The following is a 15443-nucleotide window of genomic DNA, read 5'->3' as shown; positions in this document are numbered from 1 at the left end:
AGCTGTTCTTGCCATAATATGGACTTGGTATTTTACCAAATAGGGCTGTCTTCTGTATACCACCCCTACCTCGTCACAACACAACTGATTGGCTCAAACGCATTAAGAAAGACATTCCACAAATGAACTTTTAATAAGGCACAGCTGTTAATTGAAATGCATTCCAGGTGACTACCTCATGAAGCTGGTTGACAGAATGCCAAGAGTGTGCAAAGCTGTCATCAAAGCAAAGGGTGGCTACTTTTGAAGAATGAAAATACTTTTATATATTTAACACATTTTTTGGTTACTACATGATTCCATATGTGTTATTTTATAGTTTTGATGTCTTCACTGTTATTCTACAATGTAGAAAATAGTCAAAAATAAAATATAAACGTGGAACAAGTAGGTGTGTCCAAACATTTGACTGGTACTGTATGTATATAAACCTTCTGCTGACAGGTCCATGACAATTTGCCAATGTTTTCTCATTCAGAATCTGACACAGTCCTTTTCCAGATACAGCATAAATGACTGATAAAGATGAAAACATTCTGCCAACACCATAAATAGACCAGTAGCTTATGTAAAATCGTTGACCGTAGGGTAGGCTAGAGTATTGCTGTGCGATAGGAGCACGATATCATTGCCTATTTAATCTCAGAGCCTATACCAAGGCAGGGTAAAGAAACCCAATAATCTATTGATGAACTAAATATTGAACAACAATTCGTCTTTTCTATGTCGTGGCCTAATGCCAATAGTTCCAAATTATGCAAATAAAGGGCGTTATTTTCACCATGAAAGGTGAAGGGAGACATTTTTCCAGGCGTTTTAATGCTCATTCATGTCCACACAGTTTTACGACCGGGCTGATTCATAACAGGAAGTTTATAAATCTCAGAAATGTCTGAAATTTAGGCAACGGTTATAAATGAGGTCCCTGGTCACCTCAGTGGAGCACAGCAGAGACCCCAGCTTCCCCACAGCTCTTTCCCAGGCAGTACCAGCTGCTCTGCCTCCTGTCCATTAAAAGCACATTAGCAGCTCCTTTATTATCATGAACAATGTGCCAAACATGCTGGAGTGGCGGGGACTGGGGAGAGGGGGATGTCGTGTGCACTCACTGACTAGGTGTTGGGGCCAGACCTCAGAGCTTGGACCTATTGCCCCCCCACTGGGGAGTGTGAAAGTAATATGTGTGCATTCAAATACTACAATAAAATGTCAGAATGGACCGGGACAATAGGTCAAACCTGTGAGGTGGGTGAGCTTCACAGTGTGTTATTGCTGTGGGCTTCACAGTGTGTGTATTGCCCGTGTGTCTGTGTGTGTGTGTGTGTGTGTGCCTTTTGTGGAGTGATATCAGCGGAGGCGGTCAAAATAATCTCTCATTTTAACCACCTCCGCCATCCATCAGTTCACTCACGCAATACCTCATTTCAAAGTCTTATTTCAATATCATGTATCTGCCATACAGGCACCCTGGAGAACTGCGTGGGCACACATTTGTGTGGGGGAGATAAAGATGTGGGAGGGGAAGAGAGAGAAAAGGGGAGAAGTGAAGGAGAGCGGGATGAGTCTCATAGGTAAAAATGTGTAGTTGTAGTCTTCAGCTGAATCTCATATAGGATCAAATAAATTAGGTGCATGCACTGCTAATGTTACTATGTTTTCTCCTCCCTCTCTCTTTCTTCCCCTCTCACCCTCCCTCTCTTTCTCCTCCCTCTCTCTTTCTCCTCCCTCTCTTTCTCCCTCTCTCTCACCCTGCCTCTCTTTCTCCTCCCTCTCTCTTTCTCCCCCTCCCTCTTTCTTTCCCTCTCTCACCTCCCTCTCTCTTTCTCCCCCTCTCTCTTTCTTCCCCTCTCTCACCCTCCCTCTCTCTTTCTCCCCCTCTCTCTTTCTCCTCCCTCTCTCTTTCTCCTCCCTCTCTCTTTCTCCTCCCTCTCTCTTTCTCCCCCTCTCTCTCACCCTGCCTCTCTTTCTCCTCCCTCTCTCTTTCTCCTCCTCTCTCTCCGTCTCCTCCCTCTCTCTTTCTCCTCCTCTCTCTCCGTCTCCTCCCTCTCTCTTTCTCCCCCTCTCTCACCCTGCTTCTCTCTTTCTCCCCCTCTCTCACCCTGCCTCTCTCTTTCTCCTCCCTCTCTCTTTCTCCATCTCTCTCACCCTGTCTCTCTTTCTCCTCCCTCTCTTTCTTCCCTCTCTCTTTCTCCTCCCTCTTTCTCCTCCCTCTCTCTCTCACCCTGCCCCTCTTTCTTCCGCTCTTTCTCCTCCCTCTCTCTTTCTCCTCCCTCTCTCTTTCTCCTCCCTCTCTCTTTCTCTCTTTCTCCTCCCTCTCTCTTTCTCTCCCTCTCTCTCACCCTGCCTCTCTCTTTCTCTCCCCCTCTCTCACCCTGCCTCTCTCTTTCTCTCCCCCTCTCTCACCCTGCCTCTCTCTTTCTCTCCCCCTCTCTCACCCTGCCTCTCTCTTTCTCTCCCCCTCTCTCACCCTGCCTCTCTCTTTCTCTCCCCCTCTCTCACCCTGCCTCTCTCTTTTCTCTCCCCCTCTCTCACCCTGCCTCTCTCTTTCTCCTCCCTCTCTTCTCCTGCCTCTCTCTTTCTTCCCCTCTCTCTTTCTCCTGCCTCTCTCTTTCTTCCCCTCTCTCTTTTCTCCTGCCTCTCTCTTTCTTCCCCTCTCTCTTTCTCCTGCCTCTCTCTTTCTTCCCCTCTCTCTTTCTCCTCCCTCTCTCTTTCTTCCCCTCTCTCTTTCTCCTCCCTCTCTCTTTCTTCCTCTCTTTCTCCTCCCTCTCTCTTTCTTCCTCTCTTTCTCCTCCCTCTCTCTTCTTCCCCTCTTTCTCCTCCCTCTCTCTCACCCTGCCTCTCTCTTTCTCCTCCCTCTCTTCTCCTGCCTCTCTCTTTCTTCCCTCTCTCTTTCTCCTCCCTCTCTCTTTCTTCCCCTCTCTCTTTCTCCTCCCTCTTTCTTTCTTCCTCTCTTTCTCCTCCCTCTCTCTTTCTTCCTCTCTTTCTCCTCCCTCTCTCTTTCTTCCCCTCTTCTCCTCCCTCTCTCTCACCCTGCCTCTCTCTTTCTCCCCCTCTCTCTCACCCTGCCTCTCTCTTTCTTCCCCTCTCTCTTTCTCCTCCCTCTCTCTTTCTCCCCCTCTCTCTCACCCTGCCTCTCTCTTTCTTCCCCTCTCTCTTTCTCCTCCCTCTCTCTTTCTTCCTCTCTTTCTCCCCCTCTCTCTTTCTTCCTCTATTTCTCCTCCCTCTCTCTTTCTTCCTTTCTTTCTCCTCCCTCTCTCTCACCCTGCCTCTCTTTCTTCCCCTCTTTCTCCTCCCTCTCTCTCACCCTGCCTCTCTCTTTCTCCCCCTCTCTCTCACCCTGCCTCTCTCTTTCTCTCCCCCTCTCTCTCGCCCTGCCTCTCTTTCTCCCCCTCTCTCTTTCTCCTCCCTCTCCCTCTCTCTTTCTCCTCCCTCTCTCTTTCTCCTCCCTCTCTCTTTCTCTCTCTTTCTCTCTTTCTCTCTCCCTCTCTCTCACCCTGCCTCTCTCTCTCACCCTGCCTCTCTCTCTCCTCCCTCTCTCTCTTTTCTCCCTCCCTCCCTCTCTCTTTCTCCTCCCTCTCTCTTTCTCCTCCCTGCCTCTCTTTCTCCTCCCTCTCTCTTTCTCTCCCCTCTTTCTCCTCCCCCTTTCTCTCCCTCTCACCCTGCCGCTCTTTCTCCTCTCCTCCTCTCTCTCACCCTGCCTCTTTCTTCCCTCTCTCTTTCTCCTCCCTCTCTCTTTCTCCTCCCTCTCTCTTTCTCCTCCCTCCCTCTTTCTTCCCCCTCTCTCTTTCTCTTTCTCCCTCTCTCTTTCTTCCCCCCTTACTCTTTCTCCTCCCTCTCTCTCTCTTCCCCTCTCTCTCTCACCCTGCCTCTCTTCTCTCCTCTCTCTTTCTCCTCCCTCTCTCTTTCTCCCTCTCTCTTTCTCCCCTCTTTCTCCTCCCCTCTTTCTCTTTCTCCCCCCTTACTCCTCTTTCCTCCCTCTCTCTTTCTTCCCCTCTCTCTTTCTCCTCCCTCTCTCTTTCTTCCCCTCTCTCTTTGTCCTCCCTCTCTCTTTCTTCCCCTCTCTCTTTCTTCCCCTCTCTCTTTGTCCTCCCTCTCTCTTTGTCCTCCCTCTCTCTTTGTCCTCCCTCTCTCTTTGTCCTCCCTCTCTCTTTGTCCTCCCTCTCTCTTTGTCCCCCTCTCTCTTTGTCCTCCCTCTCTCTTTGTCCCCCTCTCTCTTTGTCCTCCCTCTCTCTTTGTCCCCCCTCTCCTCCCTCTCTTTGTCCCCCCTCTCTCTTTGTCCTCCCTTTCTCTTTGTCCTCTCTCTTTTTCTCTTTGTCCTCCCTCTCTTTTTCTCCTTGTCCTCTCTCTTTCTTCCCCCCTTTGTCCTCTTTGTCCTCCCTCTCTCTTTGTCCTCCCTCTCTCTTTGTCCTCCCTCTCTCTTTGTCCTCCCTCTCTCTTTGTCCTCCCTCTCTCTTTGTCCTCCCTCTCTCTTTGTCCTCCCTCTCTCTTTGTCCTCCCTTCTCTTTGTCCTCCCTTTCTCTTTGTCCTCCTTTCTCTTTGTCCTCCCTCTCTCTTTGTCCTCCCTCTCTCTTTGTCCTCCCTCTCTCTTTCTCCTCCCTCTCTCTTTCTTCCCCCTTACTCTTTGTCCTCCCCCTCTCTCTTTCTTCCCCCTTACTCTTTGTCCTCCCTCTCTCTTTCTTCCCCTCTCTCTTTGTCCTCCCTCTCTCTTTCTTCCCCTCTCTGTCCTCCCTCTCTCTTTCTTCCCCTCTCTCTTTGTCCTCCCTCTCTCTTTGTCCTCCCTCTCTCTTTCTTCCCCTCTCTCTTTCTTCCCCTCTCTCTTTGTCCTCCCTCTCTCTTTGTCCTCCCTCTCTCTTTGTCCTCCCTCTCTCTTTGTCCTCCCTCTCTCTCTCACCCTGCCTCTCTCTTTCTCCCCCTCTCTCTCCTCCCTCTCTCTCACCCTCCCTCTCTCTCACCCTCCCTCTCCCTTTCTCCCCCCTCTCTCACCCTCCCTCCCCGAGACACTCCAATTTTAACTACCTTTCGTGTAGGAGTTACTCTGTGTTTGTGACAGGGCTGAGAGATCAAGCGGAGAAATATTCCAAAGCCACCGCCATCTTTTAAATATGCACACATACCACAGGCCCACGGGACCCCCCGCGCCAAGTAGCCCTGCTGAGGTAAAGCTCCTGCATACAGAGTAGGACGTAGAGAACTACTCAGGAAGCCATTTACAGAGAAAGAATGCGGGTAGTGGAGTAGTGAAGGGGAGAAAATGACACGCATATCCATTTTAAGAGCGACCGAGCAGAACAGAAGACATCTCCTGGGAGAGGGGGGGAAAGACTTCAATAAAGATGTCAGCAGAGATGGAGAGCTGCAGGGACCAAGGCCTAGAGCAGGAAAGGAGAGCTGATAGATCAGAGATGCTTCCTGACAGGAAACACACATGAATGAGTGGATCAAATGTTTATCTGGATGTTCTAAGTCTATTATGACATTGTTTTAATACCTCCCCAAATCTGGGCCCTGTGCAGTAGTCTATAATGTCTCGTGCACGCCCCCCCCAAAACAAAAATCCAATCTCACGCATATTCCCTAATCTCCAATAACCTGGGATGAAAAGTGGTCGGTTCCAAAGGTGGATTAATAATTTCACACTGGTAACATACCCAGTTCAAAGCACCGGCTGTCTGTCAGCCAGTTGTACATAGGGCGGATGATTCACCACACTCAAATCGAGGAGGAAAGGAGATTCAGCTGCCGTCCCGTCTTCTCCTGTCTTGTTCTGGCTGTCCTGTCCTGACTGCTGCCCTTTACAGCTAGAGGCCTGGTTCTCCTGCTTAGCTGAAGCCCACACGGTATTGGTTCACCATCTATGGATTTATATTTTTGGCCTATGCTTTATTCATCCCTGTAGGGATATTATTTTGTCACCTTGGCCATGGCATAAAACACACATGCAATAAAATGACAGACAAGCCACTGGGCACACAAAGGTTAATCCAGTGGTTAATCCACGTCGTTTCAATGAAATGAGGTTGAACCAACATGGAATAGATGTTGAATTGATGTCTCTGGAGAGCTGGAATCATCTTACATGGTATCGTATAAGAATGGTTTCATAATTTAATCTAGCAATTTAAACCATTGACATATTGAGTAAACATACCATCTCTGTTGCACACCAGCTTTTTAGATAAGCTTTTGCAGAGGATAATATTGTCTTTTGAGGCATGTTGAGGCTGCTTTGCATACTGCTCGTCTTTATCTGAGGCAATCAGCCAGTTGCTGAGTGAAGTCTCTAGTGCTCAATCTCTGATTGGTTGGCAGTTGAGTTGACAGTTGGGTGTTGCAGTCAGAGAGATCTGTAGTGGAGCTCCAACTAGAGCTAAGCCTTTGATTCCTTAAACCCCTGAGGGTACAGATGTAGGATATTAATTTGATCAGATTTATTATATATAGTATGTTATACAATTCTCAGCAACAAAAGAGTGTTAAAATGATGATCTTACATCTGTAACACTTTTTAGCTGGGAGGCCTTCATCACATCTGGAAGAGTTACACAACATCTGGAAGAGTTACACAACATCTGGAAGAGTTACACAACACTTGGCATTAACATGATGACATTACCAATGTGATGTTCACTGTCATGGACGACCAGGATGTTACATGGAAATTGTATTTCATGGTTTGTATCGATGGACCAGGTTATCTAATGTGAATTTCAGTGGACATGATGTTGAGCTTCTGATGGGTATTGACTGACTGCTGGACTTGCATGTTAGGAAGTCTCCTTTTGACGCACAGGAACATTTTACAGCCCACTAATGCAAAGTTAGACAAGTTCCGTTTTCAAAGTCCGTAGTCAGTCAGTAGAGACGTTGGCACAGCAGGACATTCTGGGCAGACCTCCTTATGTTGTTTGAAGATCAGAACAGTTACTGTACTGTTACTGTAGGTTCCCACTTATAGTGTGACAAAGGTGCATGACTCAGAGATGGAACGCATCTGTCAAGACGTGGGAGTCAGAGAGGGGGAGAGAGAAATGAGGTGGGGTGGCCTCTCTAACCAAACACTACATTCTCTAAAGAGAAATCCACACTACAATAGAACCGTCAATATAACAAGTCTGGTAATGAGTGGCTCTCAATAGGAATCATTCCAGAGCAGATGAATCGTTTTAGTGTCAATGGGAGTTAGTGTTGATTGAATTGTAAGGTTTTCATTGACTGTTAGGATGACTCGTGCTGTGTCTTCAGTCTCTGTTCTATTGTTTAGTAAAGGGAGAGAAAGTATTAGGTAAACAAATGGATAACAACAAAAGTGGTGCACTAGTGCTTGTTTCTGTGTAAGTCCATATTTTAAATGACTAAAGCCTTGCCTCTAATGGAAGAGAACAGCTAGATAAAACCCTTTGTGTATAAATGCATAAACAAACCACGGATAAAGGAGTGGAGAGACAATGTGGACAGAAGACAGATACATTGAATGATTAAAATGTGCTCCTACACTTGATACAAATACTGTGTGTGTGATGAGTCACGGCTGTGAACCCATCTGTGTGAATGTGGGAGTTTTGTGGAGGAGATGCCTGTTGGGTGGAATGCTCCTGGACCTGGATTGGTCTGTGGGAGACAGAACTCTGCCAGCCAACCACAGCTCAATGACTTCAGGAGAAGTTCGGGACCTTTGCAGAGGAGAGATGACAACTGTAAGTCACAACTTACTGTGCTGCTTATTCTCCAAGCGACAGCCTGATAGGTCAGGATTCATTTTTTTTAATCCGTTATTTTACCAGGTAAATTGACTGAGAACATGTTCTCATTTACAGCAACGACCTGGGGAATAGTTACAGGGGAAAGGAGGGGGATGAATGAGCCAATTGTAAACTGGGGATTATTAGGTGACCGTGATGGTTTGAGGGCCAGATTGGGAATTTAGCCAGGACACCGGGGTTAACACCCCTACGATAAGTGACAAGGGATCTTCAATGACCTCAGAGAGTCAGGACACCTGTTTAACATCCCATCCGAAAGACAGCACCCTACACAGGGCAGTGTCTGCCCTGGGGCATTGGGATATTTTTTAGACCAGAGGAAAGAGTGCCTCTTACTGGCCCTCCAACACCACTTCCAGCAGCATCTGGTCTCCCATCCAGGGACTGACCAGGACCAACCCTGCTTAGCTTCAGAAGCAAGCCAGCAGTGGTATGCAGGGTGGTATACTGATAAGCAGGAGCTCAGAGAATGGAGCTGTAGGCTAGTAAGGTTTTTTCTTCTATTGTATCTGTGATTCTGTGTATGTAGAGACCAGCGCAAATATGACTCTGAAAAATTATACACACTGTAGGTTTACTTCTAAGAGGTATAGCCACCATAGTCATATTTTGGGGATTCTATTTCTATCACCATCATGAACTGGTTTATATAACTACTGACCAATCTCTCCATCTCCATTAAATTAAATGTTGCTCTGTGGGTTTTGGCTGGTTTCTGGCCGGTGCTGTGGTCCTAAGTGACCTGTGTGGTGCCAGGGTTATTATCGACCATCTGCTCCCAGTGGGCCCAGCTGGACGGGGCACTGCTGTAATCTGGTTGGATGATGTCAGGGTCGCTGAGGGACAATGATGTCACAGCATAACCATAAGTAAGACTCTCCACCAGGGTGATCTAAAGCCATGTTTTTTTTATTTGATTGTGTAAGGTATCGACTAGTTTCTGGGTTGTTAGAAAAAACAAAAATCCTCCATTACAGGGAGAGAATGTGTTTCACTAGATGTCCAGTTAATTTTGTTTTGTTTTATATACACTACCTGTCAAGTTTTAGAACACCTACTCTTTCTTTATTTGTACTATTTTCTTCATTGTAGAATAATAGTGAATACATCAAAACTATGACGTATAACACATATGGAATCATGTAGTAACCATTTTTTTGTTGTTAAACCAATCATATATTTTGTGTTTGAGATTCTTCAAATAGCCACCCATTGCCTTGATGACTGCTTTGCACACTCTAGGCATTCTCTCAACCAGCTTCACCTGGAATGTTTTTCCAACCATCTTGAATGAGTTCTCACATATGCTGAGCACATATGCTGAGCACTTGTTGGCTGCTTTTCCTTCACTCTGCGGTTCGACTCATCCCAAACAATCTCAATTTGGTTGAGGTCGGGGGATTGTGGAGGCCAGGTCATCTGACGCAGCACTCCATCACTCTCCTTCTTGGTCAAATAGCCCTTGCACAGCCTGGAGGTGTGTTGGGTCATTGTCCTGTTGAAAAACAAATGATAGTCCCACCACTAAGCCCAAACCAGATGGGATGGCGTATCGCTGCAGAATGCTGTTAAGAACGCTGGTTAAGTGTGCCTTGAATTCGAAATAAATCACTGACCGTGTCATCAGCAAAGCACCCCCACACCATAACACCTCCTCCTCCATGCTTCACCTTTGGAAATACACATGAAGAAATCATCCGTTCACCCACACCGCATCTCACAAAGACACGGCGGTTGGAACCAAAAATCTTCAATTTTGTGTCTGTTACTTGAATTCTGTGAAGCATGTGTTTGTGCTGGAATTTCTGAGGCTGGTAACTCTAATGAACATATCCTCTGCAGCAAAGGTAACTTAGGGTTTTCCTTTCCTGTGCCAGTCCTCATGAGAGCCAGTTTCATCATTTGATGGTTTTTGCGACTGCACTTGAAGAAACTTTTAAAGTTCTGGAAATCTTCCACATTGACTGACCATGTCTTAACGTAATGATGGACTGTCATTTCTCTGTGCTTATTTGAGCTGTTCTTGCCGTAACCCTATTTGGTAAAAGACCAAATCCATATTATCTTCTGTATGGAAATTATAAGAGTACATGGCCATTAAGGCCAGATAATTCGTCAAGATATTCAAACGTTCATAGATGACCAGCACGGTCAAATAATAATCACCGTAGTTATAGAGGGTGCAACAGGTCGCACCTTAAGAGAAAGGTCAGTTGCCTTTTCATAGCAGAGGGAGAGGGAGGGTCAAAACAGTAGGTCCGGGGACAAGGTAGCATGTCCGGTGAACAGGTCAGGATTCCATGGCCGCAGGCAGAACTGCAGAAACTGGATCAGCAGCACAACCAGGTGGACTGGTGACAGCCAGGACAGGTAGTCCTGAGGAATGGTCCTTGGGCTCAGGTTCTCCGAAGGGGAGAGAAAGATGGGCGAATAAGAGGGAGCATTCTTATGATTTCGACATTCCGAAATAACCTTAGGCTTTCCCAACCGGACCCGATATGCATACATTTATTTGTTTAATATGGAGACTGCTTCTGAATGGACCCGACGACAACTAGAACCATTATGTATAGACCTGGTCAGATCCAGACCCAATCTGAATGAGGGAAGCCGCATAAAAGTTTTTTTTTCTTTAGCTACTTTGTTAACTGGAGCTGATAAAGAGCGAGAGGCAAAGAGATGCCACTCTAGCAGGCGTGGGAGGGGCTGTACTGTGAGCGAGTGACACAGGGAGGAGGGAGAGATGGCTAGCAACCAAGCTGTCTAACGTTATACAGTGCCTTGCAAAAGTATTCATCCCCCTTGGCATTTTTTCCTATTTTGGTGCATTAAATCCTTTGATTTAAATTTTAAAAAATTGGACTTCATGTAATGAACATACAAAAAATAGTCCAAATTGGTGAAGTGAAATGAAAAAAATCACTTGGTTCAAAAAACTGAAGAAAAATGCTAAACAGAAAAGTGGTGCGTGCATATGTATTCACCTCCTTTGCTATGAAGCCCCTCAATAAGATCTGGTGGAACCAATTACTTTCAAAAGTCACATAATTAGTTAAATAATGTCCACCTGGGTGCCATATAAGTGTCACATGATCTCAGTGTATATATGCACCTGTTCTGAAAGGCCCAAGAGTCTGCAACACCACTAAGCAAGGGGCACCACCAAGCAAGCGGCACCATGAAGACCAAGGAGCTCTTCAAACAGGTCAGGGACAAAGTACAGAGAAGTACAGATCAGGGGAGCACCATTAAATCCATTATTAAAAAAAAAATACACACCAGCCAAGAGCGGGCAGCCCACCAAAACTCATGGACCAGGCAATGAGGGCATTTATCAGAGAGGCCGCAAAGAGACCTAAGATAACCCTGAAAGAGCTGCAAAGCTCCACAGCGGAGATTGGAGTATCTGTCCAAAGGACCACTTTAAGCCGCACACTCCACAGAGCTGGCCAGAAAAAAGCATTGCTTAATGAAAAAAACAACAGCACATTTGGGGTTCGCCAAAAGGCATATGGCAGACTCTCCAAACATATGGAAGAAGGTTCTCTGGTCAGATGAGACTAAAATAGAGTTTTTTGACCTTCAAGGAAAACGCTATGTCTGGCGCAAACCCAACAACTCTCATCACCCCGAGAACGCCATCCCCACAGTGAAGCATAGTGGTGGCAGTATCATGCTGTGGGGATGTTTTTCATCGGCAGGGACTGGAAAACTGGTCAGAATTGAAGGAATGATGGATGGTGCTAAATACAGGGAAATTCTTGAGGGAAACCTGTTTCAGTCTTCCAGAGATTTGAGACTGGGATGGAGGTTCACCTTCCAGCAGGACAATGACCCTAAATAGCAACATTTTAGTGGTTTAAGGGGAAACATTTACATGTCTTGGAATGGCCTAGGCAAAGCCCAGACCTTAATCCAATTGAGAATCTGTGGTATAACTTTGCTGTACACCAGCATTACCCATCCAACTTGAAGGAGCTGGAGCAGTTTTGCCTTGAAGAATGTGCAAAAATCCCAGTGGCTATATGTGCCAAGCTTATAGAGACATACCCTAAGAGACATGCAGCTGTAATTGCTGCAAAAGGTGTCTCTACAAAGTATTGACTTTAGGGGGGGTGAATATTTATGCAACCTCAAGTTTTCTGTTTTTTTGTCTTATTTCTTGTTTGTTTCACAATAAAAATATTATGCATCTTCAAAGTTCTAGGCATGTTGTGTAAATCAAATTATAGAAACCCCCCAAAAATCTATTTAAATTCCAGGTTGTAAGGCAACAAAATATGAAAAATGCCAAGGGGGGGGATTATTTTGCAAGCCGCTGTTGCCATAGCTAGGTTATTTATCATCAATGACTACATAGTATCTGTCTTGAATGCATCAAACCGGGAGAAACTATTTAAGCTAACATTAGCTAGCTAGGCTATTTGAGGCTGCATGCATTTTCTCATCCTACAAACATCATCTCCTTTCAGCATATTAAGTAGCAGCCTACCTGTTGGTTGTAGCCTATCCTTCTCCTTTAACTTTTTATTTCATAAATGTAATTCCATCTTCCATTGATTAAATATCTCCTAACTTCCGTGACATTATTTCGAATTCTGGATCCAGACGCTCCCGGATCGAGTCTTGGGTATTCAGGCACAGGTAGATCCATGAAGACAGGACGCCAGATAAGACAGGACTGGAGACTGAGACTGGGGGGGTCGGGTGACACTGGCGCAGTCCGACAATACCCACGGATAGGGCCAACCAGGCAGGATATAACCCCACCCACTTTGTCAAAGCACAGCCCCCACATCACCCAAGGGATATCAACAGACCACGAACCTACTACCCTGAGATAAGGCTGAGTATAGCCCATGAAGATCATAGTAAATATTGTTCTATTGATTGAATGCATCTGAAGTGCGTTCTTGCAGTGCAATAATATTTTGTCATCTTAGCCTGGAACCTGACAGCTTTTATTGAACTGTGGCCTCTTAACCATATCCCTGGTATGTCTACTTTTATGCATATCAAATTGGATCTCTTTTGTGCATATCAAATTGCGTGTCAGATTGGCCACTCAACAGAGATGGCATACATTGGGGGTTAAGACTAGCAGGTTAAGGGTCTACCAATCCGTCACTAAGCTGGTTTGATAGGTACCCAACACAAACTGGAAACCACAACAATTTAGCAGTGGGGTTTTAATTAGTATGGAGCGATGATGGGGGTCGATGTTGATGGCACGCTATTCCATATATAGTCAAATGTATTTTATATTTATTTTATAAATATAGTGCACTATTTGTGTTCAGGGCCACCATTTTTGGACGCACACCTTAACTGTCTCCACGCTCCACCAGACCAGACTCTGCATCCCTGTGTGTCTCATGCTCCTCTCTCATTATCATGGGCCCAGCCTGCCTGGCAGATGTGGAAGAGACCCTGGCAAAGCCAATGAATAATTAAACACTGTGATTACGATGATGAATGCTCCCTAATCTATTTCACCATATAGTCTGAGCCCAGCGATGGGATGGAACAACAGCAGAGTGTGAGGCTTTGTGTGAAGGCGGTGAGGAGTGGGGATGGGAAGGTGTGGTGAAGGGAGGATGGGTGGGAAGGTGTGGTTTGGGGAGGGAAGGTGTGGTTTGGGGAGGGAAGGTGCGGGGGTGTTTGGAGGGAAGGTGTGGTGGTGAGGGCAGGGAGGCTGGTTTGGGGTGGGACAGGCTAGCTGTCTGGAGAGTGCCCAGATCAGAAGTCAGTGGGAGGTGTGAGAGAGGGAGGGATAGAAGGGAGAAGGGGATAGCAGGGAAGGATAGGACAGAGAATGGTGGTATTGAGAGGGAGATAGATTAATAGAAGGGAGAGAGGACAGAGAACAAAGGGAATGTGGGAGGGCTGGAGGGGATAGTCTAGGAGGGAAGGATAGGACAGATTGGGGGGTTGGTGAGAGGGAGAGGACAGAGATCAAAGGGAATGTGGGAGGGATAGCCTAGGAGGGAAGGATAGGACAGAGTGGGAGGGGGATTGAGAGGGAGGTTACAGAGAGCAGAGGTAAGGTGGGTGGGAGGGAAGGATGGGAGAGGACAGAGAGGAGAGGACAGAGAGTAGAGGTAATGGAGGGAGAGGACCGAGAGTAGAGGGAAGGTGGAAGGGAGGGAGGTGAGCCACACACTCTCTGACCATCTGTGCTGCAGAGGACCACAGAGACCGGCACAGCAAGGCTTCCTGGCTGTGTGTTTGTAAGTGTGCGTATCAGCGTGTGTACGTACGTGCATGCTTTTCTGTGCATCTGTTCATGTGCATTAATGTGTTTGAATCCGTGTGTGTAAGTACATTTGTGGACGGTGTTTATCCCAGTGTATGTGCTTGTCTGTCTGTGCGGTGTGTGTGCCTCGCCCTAGCGGTGGCACCCGGCCAGCCAGCCCTCAGGGAGGCGGGTTGTAAATAAGCAGGTGAAATAACCCAGATCCCTACTGCCAGGGGATTAACCCCTCAGAGGTCCCATGTCGTCGGTTTAGCACCCGACCCCACTAAACATCCATCAACATCAGTACACCAGTCTGAACATAGACTTAACATGATCCTCTCAACACACAGCCCTTAGCTACAGATCTAGGATCAGCTGACCCTCCCCAAGTCCTAACCTTAACCACTACAGGGAAGAAAACCAAAGTGACCTTAGATCAGCGTCATTAGGCTTGGACTCCTCCACCCCCCACACACAGGAAGTGATGAGCCAGATGAGTTGGTGTAAGATGTGCAGCTCAGCTAACATTTATGGCAGGGCCATCTGATGGATTAAAGGGGTTGACAGATGATGGAGTGGCTCCTCCCCCTCCGCTGCCTGGCCTTGCCATGTAGGGCTGGGAGGTTTCATCATTACAGAGGATGAAGTCATCCTGCAACAAAAGGCGGGCAGGGGGGGGAACAGGTGCTCCATATTTAATTAGACAAGGGGGTGGGACGTGGTGATGCCAGAGGAATATGTAAATTTGATGGTGGCCCTGGCCTGGCACGAGCTCAGCCCAGCTGACAGATATTTATGGGCAAGATTATGGTTTTTGTTTGGTCTCTTTATTTGTCCCCCTGTACTCAGTCACACACATCAGCTTATCACATCTGCATTGCAGCTTAACTACCTCCTATCAGAGGTGCATCTGAGAAATGAGGATGACTCTCTCTCTCTCTCTCTCTCTTCATGCTATGCTAGGATATCTCCAGACCGCTGTGCTTCCCTGTGCCCTTTGCTCTTTGTGTCAGATACTCAATAACTCCTTGTGATGTTTTCTTCCTTGGAGAATAGGGAACATAGGGACTAGGGAGTACTGTTCATGAAAAGAGTAGAGTCCATCCATCCCTAGTTAGTGGATGATGGAGAAAAAAAGAGGGAAATATCAACGGAGAATAAGGAGCAAGAGAGCGGGAAGGAACCAGAAAAAGCAAAAAGGCAATCGATGTCTCTGGGCTTGTGTCAACAGGCAATTATTAATGATGTGTGCTCTGGCTCTTTGCCTCTGTGCAGTGGTGGAGTCAGGGAGCACTCCTCTCCTGTCCACTGTGTTTAGCTCCCTCAGCAGGAAGGTGTGACATGTTGGAGAGGGGGGAAGGGGGAGAGAGAGAGAGAGGGCCTTTAAGGAGGTGCAGGGAGAAGGGTGGGGATGGGGCACCACACACACACACACACCTCAGCTC

The 15443-nt window shown here is 46.8% G+C and overlaps 1 protein-coding gene across 2 annotated transcripts in view; it reads left to right on the top strand.

Annotated features, from left to right (window-relative positions):
- LOC112226805 (amyloid-like protein 1) overlaps window positions 1-15443 on the top strand; it is a 51989-nt gene that overhangs the window by 14996 nt on the left and 21550 nt on the right. The gene's annotated exons all lie outside the window — the stretch shown is intronic.

Source organism: Oncorhynchus tshawytscha, linkage group LG03, assembly GCF_018296145.1.
Source record: "Oncorhynchus tshawytscha isolate Ot180627B linkage group LG03, Otsh_v2.0, whole genome shotgun sequence".
In the NCBI taxonomy this organism is placed as follows: Eukaryota; Metazoa; Chordata; class Actinopteri; order Salmoniformes; family Salmonidae; genus Oncorhynchus; species Oncorhynchus tshawytscha.
This window is presented reverse-complemented; position numbering and strand designations above follow the sequence as displayed.